This window comes from Anas platyrhynchos, chromosome 3 (genome assembly GCF_047663525.1).
Source record: "Anas platyrhynchos isolate ZD024472 breed Pekin duck chromosome 3, IASCAAS_PekinDuck_T2T, whole genome shotgun sequence".
In the NCBI taxonomy this organism is placed as follows: Eukaryota; Metazoa; Chordata; class Aves; order Anseriformes; family Anatidae; genus Anas; species Anas platyrhynchos.
The window spans coordinates 87,133,785-87,152,545 of NC_092589.1; the positions used below are offsets into that span (position 1 = coordinate 87,133,785).

General features: G+C 40.0%; 1 long non-coding RNA gene across 1 annotated transcript; it reads right to left on the bottom strand.

Annotated features, from left to right (window-relative positions):
• Positions 1-831: 831 nt before the first annotated feature.
• LOC119716525 (uncharacterized) lies at positions 832-3,799 on the bottom strand. Its single transcript, XR_005264698.2, has 3 exons — positions 3,349-3,799; positions 2,618-2,780; positions 832-1,343 (listed from the first exon to the last, which is right to left on the bottom strand). It is a non-coding gene; the product is annotated as an uncharacterized lncRNA (long non-coding RNA).
• Positions 3,800-18,761: the final 14,962 nt, after the last annotated feature.

An 18,761-nucleotide genomic window follows, 5' to 3' on the forward strand; every position in this document is an offset into this window, starting at 1 on the left:
GTGTTTGGTAGCAAGTGTGTGACTGGAAGGAGTATTTATTGGTTTACCTGGTTTCTCAATATTGACTTTTTAGGTAAATGATTTGATGAGTCACTCAAGAAAGCAACTGATGAAGGCTGAAATTGCAAGCTTCGATCAGTGGTCAGATTTTTAATAGGCAACTTTCCTAACCAGTGCTGTTAGAGAAAACATTATTTTTATATAATCCAAGATTAAATTTTTTTTTTTTTTCTTGACAAATATTTTTCTTAATCCATTAAATGAAGCAAAACTTTTTTTGTACTTGGTGGATACTGTACTTGATGTTCTCTTAAAACTGTATATATCAGAAATAGAAATTCGAGTTGGGGGCTGTTGTAAAGATTGCAAAAACTTTACATGATTTATCTACCTATTGTTCTTCAGAGAGTTATTCAAGTAATAAGGATTTATTTACCCAATTGAAAAGTGAAAAAGAACCTGAGCCTCTGTGCCTCTGCAACTCCCATTAACTGTAAAGAGGAAGAAGTGTTCATGGGCAGGAAAGACACCTGCAAGACATAAATTCAAGTAGTGGAAAATAAACGTTTCTAGTAACTTTAATAAATACAGGAGACTTGCCTCAAAACTGCATACTTCTACCATAGAGAAGTACTATGATAGACTTCTAGAAAGTACCCTCATATTATTAAAGATAAATCTAATTAGAGAAATCTTCTAAAACAGCAGCTTAATTTATTGAGGTGCTTAAGTTGCTTTTAAATTTATTTATTGATTTGCATACATGGGGTGAAGAGAGCAAGAAGGAGAGCATTCAACAATTCTCAACCTATTTCATAATTAGTCATTTTCCAAGGCTGTAATAACTGAATGACTTTTGCTTACCCCAAATTCTCAGTGAGACTTCTTGTGTGTCTACGAATTGGTGAATCAGACCCAAAAACTAGTATTTTCAGCATTTCTGCAGGCAGTTAAGTCTTTTAAGAGTTTTACAAAGTTACATGACTTGCAAAGCACGGAGTTCAGGGGTTGGACTTTCCCGGTCCTCCTGCTGCTGAAGCATACATTTATCTTCAGCAACAGACAGCAAAAACTCCTGGCTCCCTTTCGTGATGTGAGGATTTTGCTGAGAAGCAGTGAAGCTAATTTATCAAGAAATTTTCCTTCCCAATTTATGCTGAGGCTCTGAGCTTTCTGCACAAACATTTCAGATAACCTGATGCTTGCTGCTGGGAAGACATCGGTGTGAAAGCTGCTGAGCGACCTGGGGCCAGAGATGGGAAGTGAACTGGAGCCCTGCTGAAATACTCTGGCTAAAGGCCTCGTGCTGGCTGAGCAGTCTCATCTAGTTCAGAAAACCATTCCTGCAGAGAGATAGGTGGAGTGAGGATGTGCATCAGTTCACAGTGAGAGGGAAGAAATGTAGGGCAAACATCGCATGGTGCAGGCAAATATAAATATGTGAAAAACATCCCGAGATGAAAGGATTCATTAACACGTTTTAGGACAGGAAGGGTGGACCATATGAGCTATTCCCTAATCTATGATTAGCAGAGTGTGTCCTGGCTAGGTTTTAAAACATGCCAGGGTTCAGGGAGCAGTGGTGAAGCTTTGGCTCTCTCTGGAGATCCTAGGGAGCACTTGGGATTTGAGGATTTTGTCCTCTTGCCTCTCCACTCTTCTCTGTGCCTGGCCACTGGGCTAAGCCTTGGGAAAGATGGAGTGGCTGAAATCCTCAGTGGGAGAGGCTGTCCTTTTAATCCTTTTATCCTTCTATCTCAGCAGGGTTCAGAGGAGTCTGCCTCTGTGTTATTTTGGCATGAGGACCTCTTCATGATCCTACAGGTGAACTTCAAAGGTGCTTAAACCTGTGTTGTTTTGGCCTTTCATTCCAGAAGCATCGTGCCTCACTCTTATTTGTGTATTTATTTGTGGTGTTAGATTCAAACATTGCCAAATGATGTTGCAGTGAAAAAAAGTCTGCCAGGCACTGAGGTTTTAAGCCGATCACACATTTGCAAGCCTTGTGCTTCCCACATTTAATGGTAAAAGGGTATGTGTGTGATAGCGTTGCTGACTGCAAGCACTGTGAGCCGTATGACTGCTCAAGAGTAGCTGCAGTCGAGGGATCAGCTGCCTGCAGCCCCCTAGCTGTGCTGTTTTCCTAGTATTTCACAATTTTCTTAAGAATCATTTCTTTTTCTTCCTATTAATAAAACACAGCCACAGAATATAGAAATTGAGAGAGGAAATCCCTCATAATGAACCTTCATATTCCTCCGGTGCAGCCAAACCGTTCTACCATTTCAGCATGTGTAAGAAAAGGCCTACTGTGCCAAGGCTCCGTGGGACAGAAGGACCTGCTACTTATTCTTTGGAAATCTATGCCATATCCACTGCCCAGCACCTGATAAAGCAGGGCTGGTCTTCAGCCTCCAGCGGGGATGCATGGAGTGGAGATGAGATGTAATGCTCCATTTGGAGCAGCAGCTTGCTGCTCTCCTCTCCTCAGGCCTGCAAAAGGCCAACCTGCCTTCCATGAGCAGAGCCCTGTGGGTCACACTTGGTCAGAAAGGGGTGGATATTGTCAGAAGCACATTCACATCTGTCTAAAGGAGTTCTTACAGGGTTGTAATACCTGAAAGAGGTTATCATATTGGAGAACAAGCACTGTGGTTTGCAGTCACAAATAGGGCTGAGCAGCATGGCAAAGGGCAATCCAGTATTCAAATCATGAAATCCCATTCAAATTAAAAGTGTACCGGATGATGAAGAGCGGGTTTCTCCAGCAACAACACAGCCTGTAGCAAAGAGAGGGCACAAAGAAGTCATTGCAAATTTACAAGCCTTGATCTGTGTGTATGGAGAAAAAAGGGTTTATTACTGTAACGTCTCAGGACTCCAGCAGACAGGTGAGCAAAGACTTCCAGAGAGAAGAACAGTACCCAAGGATATGTAGAAAAATTATACGTGTTCATTTATTTAATGAAGTAGTCTCTGACTTCTTTTTGTGTGTTAGGATTTTTTTTTTTTTTTTTATGATTAACAGCCTGGATGTATGAGGACAGAAAGGTTCATATTACTTTGACAGATTTTTTTTTTTTTTCGTATTCCAACAATTAGTATCTAAAACAAAATACATCCATAGTTTAAGTGAACTATCCAATAGCAGTGGGTTTGGTTGATAAAAATAATCATGAAACATTTAAGCTGAAAATGGTAATATAGAAAAGCAGGCTGAAAATGAAGCTTTTTAATCAATCACGTATTAAGCTTGAAAGATGTAATATAACAGGCAACTCAATAGGTGAGGTGAAGAGGAGATCTACAGGATATCAAATTTACAATACAGAGATCAAAATCTCTTACTGAGTCATTTTCGGGAGCTGGAGAAAGACATTCTTTGCTGTTCTTCTCAGAGATCAAACTCCTTGCAGTCATCCTTATAAAGGAACAAGACTTTCTTATTGTCTTTATACAAATAATGCTTTGAAGGCTACAATACAGACAGAGGTCATGGCTACAAGGCTTTCACCAAGTAATCATACATTCTGTCTTTTAGGTTGAACGGTTGTAGAAAAATAGGAAAGACAGGAACAGGGGATTATTATGTAAAATAATCCCTTTCTGCATTTCTTTCACTATACAGAACTAAGGCAAAAGCTAGAATAAAAGGGAAAAAAACAATATCTGGTCAATTTAGGCATTTATGAGGTTGCATTAGATTTCAGGAACGTGTTTAGGGTTGAATGGGGCAAAAATAATAAACACATTTCCAGAATTCAGTAAAATGGAAATTAAATTAGACTTCTCCTTCCATTCAGATACCTCAGGGGTCCCTCTTTCCTAATATTAGTTTCATAATATTATTTCTAAAATCTTGCTATTCCCAGATATGATCAAATTAACATTTATAATACGTTCATACCTGTTTTTATATTAAGCCATACACTTTGCAAGCTCACTCACTTTTTCCTATAGAATTCAAATTTCAATTTTGTTGTGCTATTTTCTACTTGTGTGTTGGGCTTAGAACATCTTTAGGATCTTGTTTGGATCCAGCCCTCTAAAATCCAGTCCCTGAAATTATGAGAAACACTTTCTCATATTTAGAGAATTTGGAACATTTAAGAGAAATAGAGAAAAAGCAAGCAAGGCTCCTGTCTCTTATTTACAGAAGGAGGTTGTCCTTCCTTGAACCCTGTTCATAGAAAAAAAAATTGTTTTAGAATTGAAGGACACAGATATGATATAAACAAGACTATACAATAGGTCAGACCTCACACAAACAGCTATTTTGGAGGTAGAAGAGGGAAAGTATCTGTTCTAATCTCATACTGGGATAGGTCTCTATGACCCATGAGAGACAGACCAAAAGGTCTGCATTTGTTTGGATACAAAAAGATCCAAAAAGATTCAGCAGGGAGCAAAGATCAGGGAGAGCTTCAGGAGTGATGAGATATATAGGTGAGAGATTTATAGGTGAGAGATGCTGAAAGAAACCTGTTGTGGCAGGGCTCGGGTGGGTGAGCAGGTAACTCCATCAGCAACCACAGCCCCATTCTAGCTGCTAATATAGACCACCGTATGCACACCCAGCCACCCACCCAATGCTGTAACTGGCCTGAATAACAAGTCCATCCAGCAGCTGGTTCTGGATCCCAGCTCTTCTCTGATATCCCACTCCAAGACCCATCCAGGCACAGAGGGCTTGCTGGCAGCTGGATGGGACTCCTCTGGTCCCACTGGTAACCACTGCTTCCTGTGGTCTCACCCTTCAAGACCCATGTGCCTGGCTCCCAGAGCACTTCACCTACTTTACAGCTACCCTGGCTTCATCTTTGTGGGAGATCACACACAGTCATTCTGGTCTCTCCAGTTGCTGCACCCATGGGGTACAATAGTGCTGCTGCAGTTGTTTGGACCTCTAGCCACACAGATGCTTGCATTTCCTTACCCAGAAAAGGAGTTAGAAATGGAATTTAACAAGAAGACATGACAGATTGCACTGATCAGGCACAGGGCATGGCCAGACTGCAATACCAAGCAGCCAACACAGGGCCAGCCTCTTTTACCCCTTTATCACTCATTCCCACACTTGTTCCTCCCCAAACCACTTTGAAACCTCCCTTTCCCCATTTTCAGTTCTTCTCCTTACAGTTATCCCACCATAAGTGGTGTTCTGTGCAACGGGCCTGGGAAGAACTGGGGCAGGGTATTACTCAGCTTTCTCTACCTGCCGGTTTCTCTTTGTGCTCTCTTCTGAGGGGCAGAGGAGCTTTTTAACAGGTAACCAAACAGACTCTATCAAGAGAAAATGAGAAGGGATATAGCTGGCTACCACTTTGCCTGTCATCAGAAAAGTGTCACTGATACAAGTAATATAGATTGAATTAATCAGGATGTCAGAAATGCTTACTAATAGTAAGGAAATAAAATATTCTGTTGTGAAATCTTCATGCTGAGTGAATGTATAGACACAATAGGCAAAGGATGGTTATTTAGGTGTCTGCTAAATAATCTTCAACAGCTCACCAATGAGTATTCAGATCTATTGAGCTGAATACCAGCTTTGAGACCCTGAAGAATAACCTAACGTGTCCTAACGTGTCAGGCCAGAACTAGATCTTGCATATCAGAAGTTGAGATACATACCAGCCAGAACTCAAGTACCTTTGCATAAGCTTTTTGAACTTTGATGAATTGCACGCTAATGGAAAAGGTGGTTGAAAGAGTCCTCATAAGTTAATCAGTCTCTTTCATTTATATGCTTGTGCTGTGGTTAAAATTCTAACAGGAACTGAATTAGTTCCTTACAAGATTGCCAGTAAGGCACAGGACAGGTACTGATACTCGGGCAATGTATTCACATATTTAAATATACTTATGAGCAGTGTATTTACATACAGGTTGACACAAACCAATCACTTCCTTACTTTCAAATATAAGAGTTGGCCTCTAAAGTCTGCAGTTTGGGGCCTCATAGAAATCTTGGGGAGAGGTATCATCCTCCTTTTGGACAATAGCCAAGTCCCACAGATGTGCATAAGACATACATTATTCAATATTTTAACTACAGGGACTGGAAATTCAACAAGCAAAAGGGATTGATGCGGAGAAGGGCAAAATAATATAAGAAGGAAAAATAAAATCCTGCTTATGAATGCACAATAAAAATCACACACATTCCTTCTTCCTCTCCCCCCCCCCGAAAAAAAAATAGCTGTAGTCAAAAGAACAAACAATATTGCATAGAGAAAAAACAGAAGACAACATTGTTCTACCTTGTAAATCACTATGTCCTGTATCCTGTGCACTATAAGTGTGTGCCTTAGAAAGGATATAGCAGAACTACAAAACATGCAAAGAAAAAAAAAAAGAAAAAAAAAAGAAAAAAGGATCATCAGGGTGTACTTGAAACCTCTTTTGGACACAAGCAATCCTGCACTTTCACTACGAAGACAGATGAGCCAGTGCTTAAGGTTTTCTCCTTGGTATCACGCAAAGACAACAGTAAGTCAAGAGAAGGCAGGCATATTCAGAGGAAAACGATTGTTATACAAAATGACACATTTCTAAATGCTGTCTGGCTTACTCTCATTCTACCATGCCTGAAAATCCTGAGGAAGCATTTCTGACACTTTTCTTGTCTCTAGTTGTACAGAGGAATGCTGATTCCCCAGCCTGCCCTACTTCTGCTTTAGGCAAAGAGGAATTAAGACCCTTGAATATTCTGCCACAGTTTCCCACTGTGACTCCTCTAGTAGATGTTAAATTGCAGCTAAAATGGATTCTGAATGGCATAGTAAAGTCTGTATTCCAAGGAAATATTGCCTTGGGCCGTTCAGAGTGGGCATGCAAAGATTTTTTTTTTCACATTTGTTTGTGGAGCTAGCGGACTGCTTCGAAATTCCAGGGCCCAGTTCCTGATGTTCTACATTATTAAGTGTGTCTCTACTTGTACAGCAGAACTGAATATTTGAAAAAGTAATCATCCTGCAGTTTCCCAGAACTGGGGACTCCAGGGTATTATGAGGAAAGAAGGCTCACACGTGATTCTCTATATTGTTCCTCATCTATATACAATTAGAGGGCATTAGCTTTCATTTAAGAAGGAAGGATTTTATCTCTTCTCTCTTTAATTAAATCACAGACCTTCTCACTAGTTCATAAATAGGCACTGCTGTAACTCAGCTCCTACAGAAAACAGCTGGATGTAAACACCCTGTAGGATACTCTTGCCCAACTTTTAAACTGCAGCATTTGTTTCAATTAAATAAGAGTTAGTAGTACTGGGAATTTTACATTTCACTATAGGAACAGTGAATTGATTTCTGTCTGAATGACAGATTTCAGTCACACTTCAGTTAAAGCATACAAAATATTCTGAGAATTTTGTCAGCAGAAATAATTGAGTTCCTTTAATCAGGCTTGGGGTAGGATCCTAAAGGGATTCCACCACACTTTTCCCAAGCAGCGTAGTTACTAGTTCATTATATAGAATGAGGATCTTTACATTCTTTCAACTTCCTTTACATATGGCATTTTTTACTAAGTAATGTATGTGGACTAAATCCTTGAATTGGCTAGACAGAACATTCCAAATTCAGACCCATCATTTCAAAAGATAGTAAGAAGTGTGATACTTTTTCCCATTGTATTTAATGAGGCCATTGTTCCTAAGCAGAGAGCAGCACTGGGGTTTGTATAGTTGTAAGTTAGTTGCATAAGGAAAAAAAATATATATATATTTTTAATGCTTTCAGAATACTCTTTTGCTGTTTTCAAACCCACCTTTTTCAAAATCAAACTACATGTCCTTCCCTTTCCATATGTCTCCTAGATTCTTAAGACAACAACAAACTACGAAACTGAAAAATATGAGAAATGAATATCAAAAAGCATCATCAATATTGGAAGGAAAACAATATATTGTTTTAAAAATTGCCTAAATGTAGTAGTAGCATTTTATTTATTTATTTATTTATTTTCCTAGGAAACCTGCATTTATTTACATGAACACTTCTAGGTCCCAAGGAAAACTTTCAGGGCTAAAAGTCTCATCTAGCTCAAGACTTCATGTTCTGTGGTGCACCGGATTAGTAAAAGAAGTAGTTTTTCAATCCTGTTGCATAGTACATGTTAGCAACTATTGATTTCCTTTAATATCTGTGACGACTGCAATTTAACATTCATATAATGCATAAAAGACTGCTGGAGATGGTGGAGGCAATACTACTACCTTTGACTGAGGGAGAATATCCTCCATTAGAGACCAAAACTCACTAGCTGGGAATGATTTTAGAGCATTGATGGCCAGTAGACAGTGATATTACAGCTGTAAATCAGTCAGCTTTCTGTCTTCTAGACCTGTGCAGACATTTGTGCATTTTCAGGAGTAAATACAGTCCTACATGTCAACCAACTACAGTATGCTTCCCTACGGGGATCTAGCTGGCACCTACCTCTCGCTGCTCCATGCACCAGGTCCAACAGGCTAGTCAGGCTCTGCACAATGCTGAGGGACACATGAGATGGCTCCTCATCTCTGTCAGGGATCTTGTGATCAAAACAAACAATAGATGGAGAAATACTTGTTAACTGCCAAACCTCTGTGAGCAGTTAAGCAGCTCCCTGCCCTCACTACGTATAAGATGTCTCATAACATTTTTTCCCTCCTCAAAATTCTGAGATTTAATGCAAGAGAAGCTCTCAGTAAAACTTGTAAGACTTACTGATTGGGGACAAGTATTTTTGCTCTACTCCCCATGTTTTACCACTCTTCACCTTCACAAGGAGACCTGAGGCTTTGCTAGCCCCAGTGACAACCAAAGTTTTATTTCTCCCGTCCTGCACCACATCCACATGACCCACCACTGCACCCTTCTCATGTGCTGCTGCTCCATGCCTCAGATGCCCTGGGTAGAATGCTACCCAAGAGGGCCTATCACGGAATCATAGGAGAGGTGCTCAAGCACTCTGATCATCTTTGTGGCCCTCCTCTGGACCTGCTCTAACAGGTCCACATCCTTCTTGATCTGGGGGCCCAACTATCAACTGGATCTGGGAGCAGAAGAAAGGCAGAGCAGGGTTTGATCTGCTAAGTGACCCTGAGTAATTCTGTGCCTCAGTGCCTCCCTAATAAGTAAGACCAATCTTCTTCCTTTGTGGAAATAGGTTTTATCATCACATACTTTTCAGAACATGTTTATGTCAGCTCTATAAAGGGCTGATCTCCAAGGGAGTAGGAATTCATCAGAGTACTCACATGATTTGGCCCTTAATGCTTCAGAAACAAAAATAATGACAGTTGCAGCCTCCCACCCCATCCACAGTTGCAGAAAACATGATATGGGATGACAAACAGGATTGTCAATCCTTTTTGCTTTCAGATGCTGTTGTTGTCTGGCCTGTTGCAGACCAGACCTAAACGTTCAGTAATCACAGTGCTCTTTTCCTGTCACCATTCCTCTTCAGTATACCTCAAAGTGAATTACCTGCCATGAGCTGCATTTTAACATGTTTCAATGCAAAATGATGTTGATAGCTGGTGATTTACCTACATTTTTGACAGAGAAACAGCAGAATGTAGGTGATATCAGAACAAAAACTTGCGCAACAGTCCATAGCATTACTGTACAAAATGATGTAAAATTCAGGCCTGGTTCATTATTGGGCAGAGCAATCTACTAATTAGACCACTAACTAGTCATCTAGCTTACTACTGCATGGCATTACCACTTACAGGTGTGAGTGCTATGTACTCTCTCAGGACTCCCAGGTTCCATGCATACTCTCCTCTACCTTGCTGTGTGCCACAGTGCTTTCTTAACCAAGTTTTCCAGTCCTACTTCTCTGATATCAGCTCTCAAATCAGCCGTAGAGTACCCCTGAATCCAGATTATGAGGAACATCAGAGCCAGAGGGATAAAATCTGTTGCTGTTAAAGAGCTACCTTTAAACCCTTTAAGTCCAGTTAAGTTAAGCAAACAAAAGTATTTTTATACATATGTCAACATTAGACAGAACAGTGGAAAAAGTCTTCCAAACGTTTGGGAGTGCGGAAGTGCAAGGAAATAGCTCTACACTTACCTGTTATTTAGATTAACTTTACATTTCTTCCTTACCATGTCCTTACAGATTGGCCAAGAGACTCACATCCATTCTTGCTGTGTGCTTGGATCTACATTTTGTCAGACTCCAGAAGTGTCAGGTCCCATATTTTCTTGCACTCCAGGCATGGATTTGGACCTTGCAGTCAGATCTAACTCTTCTGAGTCAGGCCATTACTCCAAGCAATTGCTTCATCCGTCACTCAGACAGGAAAGACTTCTCACTCCCTTTTTACTTCCCGACCAAAACTGTTATCTGTTTCCTCCAGCTTGGGAAATGCTGTTCTCTTTTGGGCTTTGAGCTGTTGTAGTTCTCTGGGTTGTTTAGCAAATAAAGGTAGTTCACTTGTATTTCTGTGCTTGAGTAAACCATTAGCAAATCTTGAGTCCACTAAGAATTCTCCCATTAAATAGTGTAGTCTTCAGAGGGAAGCCTCTTCATCCATTGATCCTTTCTTTTCACAGGTATACGTTAAACAATATACTGTACAAAGCAATGTAAATAGAAGAAAATCAACACAACCAAAAGCAGTTGGATCTACATTATGTAAATTGTTACCTAGTTTTAATTGGTTTGTGTATGCTTTATGATGGTTGTTAAACAAGCAGGCTGAATGTGCTAATTAAGAAAAACAGTAGCAATCTGCCTCATGGAAACATAGGGAGGAGAGGGGGGAGAAAATATCTTGTTCCTCAGTATTGTGTGGTAGCACTCACATGAAAAGAGGAAGAAAGCATCCTTACAAAGATGAGATGTTCTGCATTGAGATGACTCAGAAAGAGGTCCTAAGCTTTTGTATTGTGCTTTTCCATGTCCAAAGGGGGGTGAGTGCGGAGGATGAGTGTGAGAAAGGAAGGCCTGTGGCAAATGAAGAAATCATCACAACAAAATGAACTCATTTTAACTCAACAGTAGAAGATAAGATTCCAACTAAATCTAAGAGAGAATGGGGTAGAACATAGCTGTTGTTTGAATGCATTCAGGGAGAACATGCACAGTTAAATGCAATCTTAATTATGCCATTGTCATTTTATCTTTCATAACTTTATCCCATGACTGAAAACTTCTGTTTTTAAAATAAGTTTCTTTTAATCTGTAATCTTACCTAGTAATAAATCTGGTCAGTCATCTGAAATTTGGCAAGATATCCCTTACCCTAATTTGTTACAAATCTTAAAAATGTAACATTGGACACCTTGAAAAAGTGCCAAGTTATCCAGTATATTACATTTCTGTTATCTGAAAAGAACTAGGATAAATCCACATAGATATTGTACGACAAAGTATCAGGAGAGCAAGGAGAGGAAGAAATGTTTGCTTGTGACCACTGATGACTGTCAAATTCTGTGACCTGTGGTCAAAAAGTTGAGAGTATGACTTGTAGAGCCATTATTGACTTTTAACTGAGACCAGACTTGATAGTAATCTGTAATTCTGCAGTAATGGTGTATTTGGAGTTAACTGTGGACCGACTTTTTGAGGAACACCGTAAGATTTGAATTGTCACCCTTGATGTCTATATTTCTTCCTTCTCTCCAAATTATTTATGACTGCAAAATCTTTTCACCTGTCCATTCCTATTCTGCACATTCTCATAGAGATTGAGGGGACCAGAATTTGGGACCAAATCTCAACTGGAGATTTTAAGGGCTGCAATAACATAGGGTGAAAAGTCCGTCTGTTGAAGCATTGTTGACCTGGTGTACCAGTTTTGCAGCCAATGATGGCAAGAAAGAGCTATACCAGAATCAAATCTAGATCCTCCTGACTCCACACCCTGCATGGTCACATACCTGTTGTCAGCTGGCTGTACAGTGTGGATGCTTGGGAAGAGCCAAAGTCATGAATCTAGAGCCATGTAAAAGCTGAAAGAACTTTCCCTTCTCCTTGATAGAACAGTAGTTAGAGTAACCATCTGAGGGGAATATGAAGGTTGAAAGAAATATAAAAGAAAACATTATTTTTTCTTGTGGGATAGAAAAAAATAAATGACAGTTTTTCTTCTTAAAGACACATTCAGTATGTTATCTGAAAATAATTTCTTGAACAATATTGCAGTCAGACTAGAGATATTCCAAAACCAAAAGAGGAAATAAAGGCATGATCAAGAGATTTGTCACTGTCAGGAAGTCCTGATTCTAGCAGAAAGGCTACCCTTCTTGAACAGTGTTCTAGGGTGCAGATTTGAATTCAAACCCAAATTTTAAATATATAAATCCATCGTAGTCCTGTTGAGATCAATGGAGAAACTCTCACATATTTGCGTGGTAGAAAGCAGACTACTCAGCTAAGAGGATTTCTGACCTGGAATTATTGGGAATATAGGTTTTTGTTTTGTTTTCTTGTTGTTATTTTTTAGATTGGATCAGAAAATTCATACTGTGACTGGCTTACTGAAGCATTTGAGCCATTCATTAATAATCCCTATCACAGCCTAACTTGGGCTATCTGATAACACATGGTTCCTGGCTGAGGTGGGAAAGACTGGTCCACAGCTCAGCCTACAGAAAAGAATGAGCAAAATAGTTAGATTTTAATGTTCAATTGCTAACAGTCTGGCTGCAGATATGACTGGATATTTGAAATTGATATATTTAGGTGGAGTGTGGGGAGGAATCAAAATCTTGAAAGTACTCAGAGTAGCTTATGTTTGTTGTTATAGGATGCAAGGAGAAGAATGACATAGTCAAAACAATGAGCTAAGAAAACTAACTTTGCAGCTGACAGGCTAGAAGCAATGCAAGATGGTATTTGTCAAAGCCAGAGAAAAGAATATTGTGGGAAGTAAGTAATGAGATAGTGAGTGATGTGGGTATAAGTCTCAGCTGTGAAGAAGTGCTATGCAGACAGAATTGCAAGGTAGACAAGGAGAAGGAGGTCAAATCTAAGACCATTCCTGATTGTAAGTCTTTGTGGCATTTTCCACAGTTTTTACCACAAAGCTAGTGGTAATGAAGAGAAAGACAGGATTCTTCTTTAGACATGTTGTACTTAAGTTTAAAGCGTTAAGTCAAAGCACTAAGAGGGAATGTCATCTCAACAGACTGTTTAGTTAGGAGTAAATGAGAAACCTGTAGATGGGTAATAAATCTGTTGGTTGCTGACCTCAGGAGGGTAGGTGAATTTCTATTTACCAGTATGGCTTATTCACAGGCAAAAAGCATAGAGAGAATAAGACTGTGAAGACCCTGCTGAATGCTGGGTCATGGAGAAAATTAATAAGCGTTTTCAAACCTCTACTACAGGAGCAACTGCAGAGGGAGGAAGTTAACTGAGAGAAGATCAAGTGAGAATACTTCTGCTACTGATGAGAAAACAATAATAGTATGTGTTAAATATCAATTTTGCCCTTCAACAAATAAAATGATTTGAGGCTGTCTTGAGAAAATTTTGAGAAGAGAAAAAAAGCTACAAATTAAGTTGTAGGGAAGAAAAATCTCAGATAGATATTGTAGAAAGCACTGGAAAATGGACAATTAGTGATTAAAATATTGGAATAAAAACTGAGTTTTTCCTAAGATGAGACTAAAACATAGAAGCAACAGCACTTTTTTTTTTTTTTTTTTTTTTTTTTTTTTTTTTTTTTTTTTAATCTATCTTGTCTGTTTTGCATGTATACTTTTAAGACAAAAGTTTCTTACACATTTGGGTCTTGTTGGAGATCCTAAATAGTGCTCCCATACACCTAATGGTTTAGCTGTTGATGATGTTTCATACTTTATACTCATACTTTATAACAAACTTTATATTCATACCTGCTGCCATTTGCACAGTAGCACCGCTGCTGCCACCACCACCACCCATAGCCCCTGAGGGAAAAAAAAAAAAAAAGATATTTCATTGTTTATTAAAAATTAATATTTCAGCCCTCAAGTTCTGTTATATCATTTCATCAGTGACATCTTCTAGATGTGACCTTGGTGATGTGTGATGGATGTATCATACCAATATCACATCATCAAAAGCATGGAACTTCAAAGGATACTGAAGTTGTAAAGCAATATTACCACGGATTTGGGTATCTGCAGTGATGGTCCTGTCACCTGTTCTGCACAGAAATAACTCTTTCCTATCTTTGCCACTCTACTGCCTTGTCACAGATAGGCCAGCTGTATTAGCAAGGCCTCAGGTCCATGAGGAGCAGGGCTGCAATCTGGCAATGCTCCCTGTCTCAGTGCACCTACATCTGCTCTCCAGAGAGCCAGAGGCATTGCAGAACAGAAGGGCAGCAGCTTTTGATGGGACAAGGAATCCTATGGGCATGGAAAAATTAGAGCCAATCCTCTTGCTCATGGCCTTCAATGGAGGGTCAAAGGAAGAATAACTACTCCTCCTTCCACAGAGAGTTAAGTTTGGCAGGAAAGCTGCCTGAAATCCTATTGATTGCTTGTTCAGAAAGTTCAATAACATCAGGAAAGTTGAAATACCATTTTCTCCTTTTTTTTCTATTGATATCATGAAATAAAGAATTAAATGCTTTTTGACCATCAGAAGGGTCCTACCTCACTGATTTTTTTATTTTTATTTTTATTTTTATTTTTATTTTTTTTTATTTTTATTTTTATTTTTATTTTTATTTTTATTTTTATTTTTATTTTTATTTTTATTTTTATTTTTATTTTTATTTTTATTTTTATTTTATTTTTATTTTTTCTTCCTTCCCTATTTTGTGTAAACCTATTGGAAACAAGCTTCCCTTTCTTAATTACTTTTTGTGAAACCCTTAGAAGTAATCACTGCAGCTTCAAGGATTTACAGCTTGGAGGCTCAGAACCTCTAGCGTAGACAAAACGGTGGTGTTGTTCTTGCAGCTCCTGCCTACAGAGGAGGCAAATGTACCTTTGTGCTTTACCTTTGTGAATAACATGCAATGCCTGCCAGCTGTACGTTACTGGGGATGGCTACAGTATGGTCACCTGGACCACAGTATCAGGGGACTGAAGGAAAGTGGAAAGAGAACATGGTGCAATTCCAGTAAAGTCGCTAGGGAGAACTGTAACCTGGACAACTGTTGTAGCTGACAGTTCACAGAGGTGAGAGCAGGATTCCCTACTTATCCTCTTCACTAGAGTTTCTAAACACAATCTGGCATTCCATCTGACATCCAAATGTGCTGCTAGTGCATGAAGAAGAGCAGCGATGTTCCTTGGTGGAGCTGAGTCCCTCCCACTCTAAGTAAAGAGCAAGTTCAGGACCTCCTGATGCAACTTAAAAACTACAAGTCTCTGGGTCCTAATGACATGCATCCCAGGGTCCTGAGGGAATTGGCTGATGTAGTCACCAGGTCACTCTCCATGATACACGTGTTTGAAAAATCATGGCAGTAAGGTGAAGTCCTTGGTGACTGGAAAAAAGAAAATATCTCTCCCATTTTTTAAAAGGGTAGAAAGGAAGATCTGGGGAACAACAGGCTGGTGAGTCTCACCTCTGTGCCCGAAAAGATCATGGAACAGATCCTTCTGGAGACAATGTTAAGGCACATGAAAGACAAGGAAGTGATCTGAGACAACAAGCATGGCTTCACCAATCACAATCATGCCTGACCAATCTGGTGGCTTTCTATGATGGAGTGACTGCATCAGTTGACAAAGGAAGATCAACTAATGTCATATACTTAGACTTCTGTAAGGCTTTTGACACAGTTCCACATGACATTCCAATTTCTAAATTGGAGAGAGAGAGATTTGAAGGGTGGGACCATCCAGTGGATAAGGAATTAGCTCAATGACCACATCCAGAGAGTAGCGGTCAATGGTTCTACGTCCAGGTGGAGGACAGTAATGAGCAGTGTACCTCAGGGATCTGTCTTGAGACTGGTGCTTCTCAATATCCTCATCAATGACATAGAAAATGGGACTGAGTGCATCCTCAGCAAGTTTGCAGACAACACCAAGCTGAGTGGTGCAGTTGATGCAACAGAAGGAAGGGAGGCCATTCAATGGGACCTGGACAGGCTGGAGAAGTGGGCCCACGTGAACCTAATGAGGTTCAACAAGTCCAAGTGCAAGGTGCCACACCTGGGCCGGGGGCAATCCCAGACATAAAGACAGACTGGGAGAAGAACTCATTGAGAGCAGCCCTGCAGAGAAGGACTTGGGGGTTCTGGTGGACAAAAAGCTTGACATGAGCCAGCTGTGTGTGCTTACAGCCCAGAAGGCCACCTGCATTCTGGGCTGCATCAACTGGTCAAGGGAAGGGATTGTCCCCCTCTGCTCTGCCCTTATGAGGTCCCACTTGTTGTACCTGGAGTGCTGCATCCAGATCTGGAGTCCCCAGCACAGGAAGGACATGAACCTGTTAGAGCAGGTCCAGAGGAGGGCTACAAAGATGATCAGGAGCACCTCTCCTATGAAGAAAGGCTGAGAGAGCTGGGCATGTTCAGCCTAGAGAAGAGAAGGTTTCGGGGACACCTCATTGTGGCCTTTCAATACTTAAAGAGGTGTTATAAAAAGGATAGAGAAGGACTCTTTTCTATGGTAGATAATGATAGGACAAGGGGGAATGGTCTTAAACTAAAATAGAATAGATTTAGATTAGACATTAGGAAGAAACTCTTAATTTTAAGGGTGGTAAGGAACTGGCACAGGTTGCCCAGAGAATTTGTGTGTACCTCATCCCTGGAGGTGTTCAAGGCCAGGCTGGATGGGGCTTTGAGGAACCTGGTCTGGTGGGAGGTGTTCCTGCCCATGGCAGGGGGGTTTGAACTAGATGGTCTTTAAGGTCCCTTCCAACCCAAGCCATTCTATGATTTTATGATTCTTTATGCTACCTTAAGTCCTTTGACCCAAACTGAACTACAAAGACCAGCTGGCACCCTACATCAGTTTGTTCCCTTATTAATAACCAGTTTCCTGCACATCTCTATAGAAACACATCTATAGAGATATAAATGGCCCAGTCCTGTTGCTGATTTAAATGAGCAGGAGCTTTTGTGTGTCTGTGCCACAGGAACAAACCCATTTTATAGCTTTAGTTCATATTTAAAAAATCATTAACAAAAACAATAGGTCTATAAGAGATTTAGAGAGATTAAAATTCTGGTTTTGAGGAACATACCTTTCAGACCAAAGATTTTCAAAGTACAGATTTTGAATTACTGGTTTGTCTGTTCCTATGTGTGCTTCTGGCACTCAGTCTCTGTGTTTTTGGATCTCAGCACAGAACTTTTCAGTGGCTTTGCTTTTGTTTGTTTTTAAACTGTAATTTTTCATTTAAACAGTAGCTGATTGTGAAGAGGCTATGATTTGTGTCAGAGCACTCAGTGAGACATTTCTCTTGGGGATCTGTTTGAAGCACTGTAGGAAATTACTGCCCTCAGCTAAAGTTAACTCCCCCAAAGTTAAAATGCCACAATGGTTGATACGATTGCCTATTTCAGTGGAAAGCCATCTGGGTCAACTTAAATTGACAAGAAAGGTTATTCTTAAAGCAGATCTTTAGGAGGACACCTGTCCAGGCCCCAGGGGTATATGCTTAGGCTCATTTTTTAATTTAAATTGTTTTGAAGGAGAGCTAATCAGAATCTCAAAATATTTGATGTTGATTAAATTTAGGATTCACGGATAATTACCCTGGGGGGAAGCTATCTGCTGATGCTGAATTCAGCATGTCTCAATAGAGCTCCAAAGGAAAATCCTTTCTGTATTCTTCAGAGCTGCTTTTCTGGGGTTGTCATGCAGTGTTTTGGGAAGACACTAAGCAGAAAGTACAGTAAGTAAAGATAAGACAGAACATCAGGGCTCTGCTTATACATCTCTCTTATTCCTCTGACCTTGAAAAGACACCTTTACAGAGCTATTCAAGATTTCAGAAATCCATTCCCAGGTAGAAAAGAGCAGTTCCTAGTGGGAGTTTTGCTGTGCTCCAAGAAACTTTTATTGAGTTCCTGAATAGTGGGGAAGTACCTAATTGCTTTTAACTGTCTCCTTCCTCCCTCCTGCTTTGTTACCTTTTCTCTGCTTTTGATTCCTGAGATATTCTGAAGAGCCTCTCACCCCTCAGAGGAAGCACTGGGGCTGATACAAAGATCTCCACAGAGAACAATATTGGCAGTGTACATGCTGTGTTTATCTTACCCTGAAGAACTGAGCTATGTACTCTCAAGCTCTACCTCCTGGTATCTTCTCTCTTAGCTCTTTATATAACTACAAATAAAGAAGATTCCTGTTATGGTTCCTATTTTTGCTTCCACTGTAAATGGTTGTATTTTTTGTTTAAGTGGAATGTAATTCTGACCATATTGTTATCAGCAAGCAGCAGCACAGTGGCTGAACTGCTGTTCTAGTGGATTCTGTAGCTGCCTCCATGACTAGTATAGATGTTATGAACCTAACTAGTCCCACTTCAAAGCTTCTGAGCCTTTACAGTCCTTTGTTCTGCCATCTACAAGATTGTGAGATGCTTCTTTATCTCCCTGGTGGATGGGATTAGCAGCATTGCCTTCACCAGAACTACAAAAAGGAGAAAGAAAAAAAAAAAAAAAAGGCTTTTTAGATAGGATATATCCATATCCCACAGTGAGATAACACCTAAGAATGTGAGGTATCAATAAATTACCAAGGTAAGCAAGACTGCTGAGTCAAACCCAAAGAAAAAGAGTTTAAGGCAAAGGCTTGTGGTTATACAAGCAGAGGGGGAACAAAGGGGCAGTAATATCCCTGTCTGCGGAA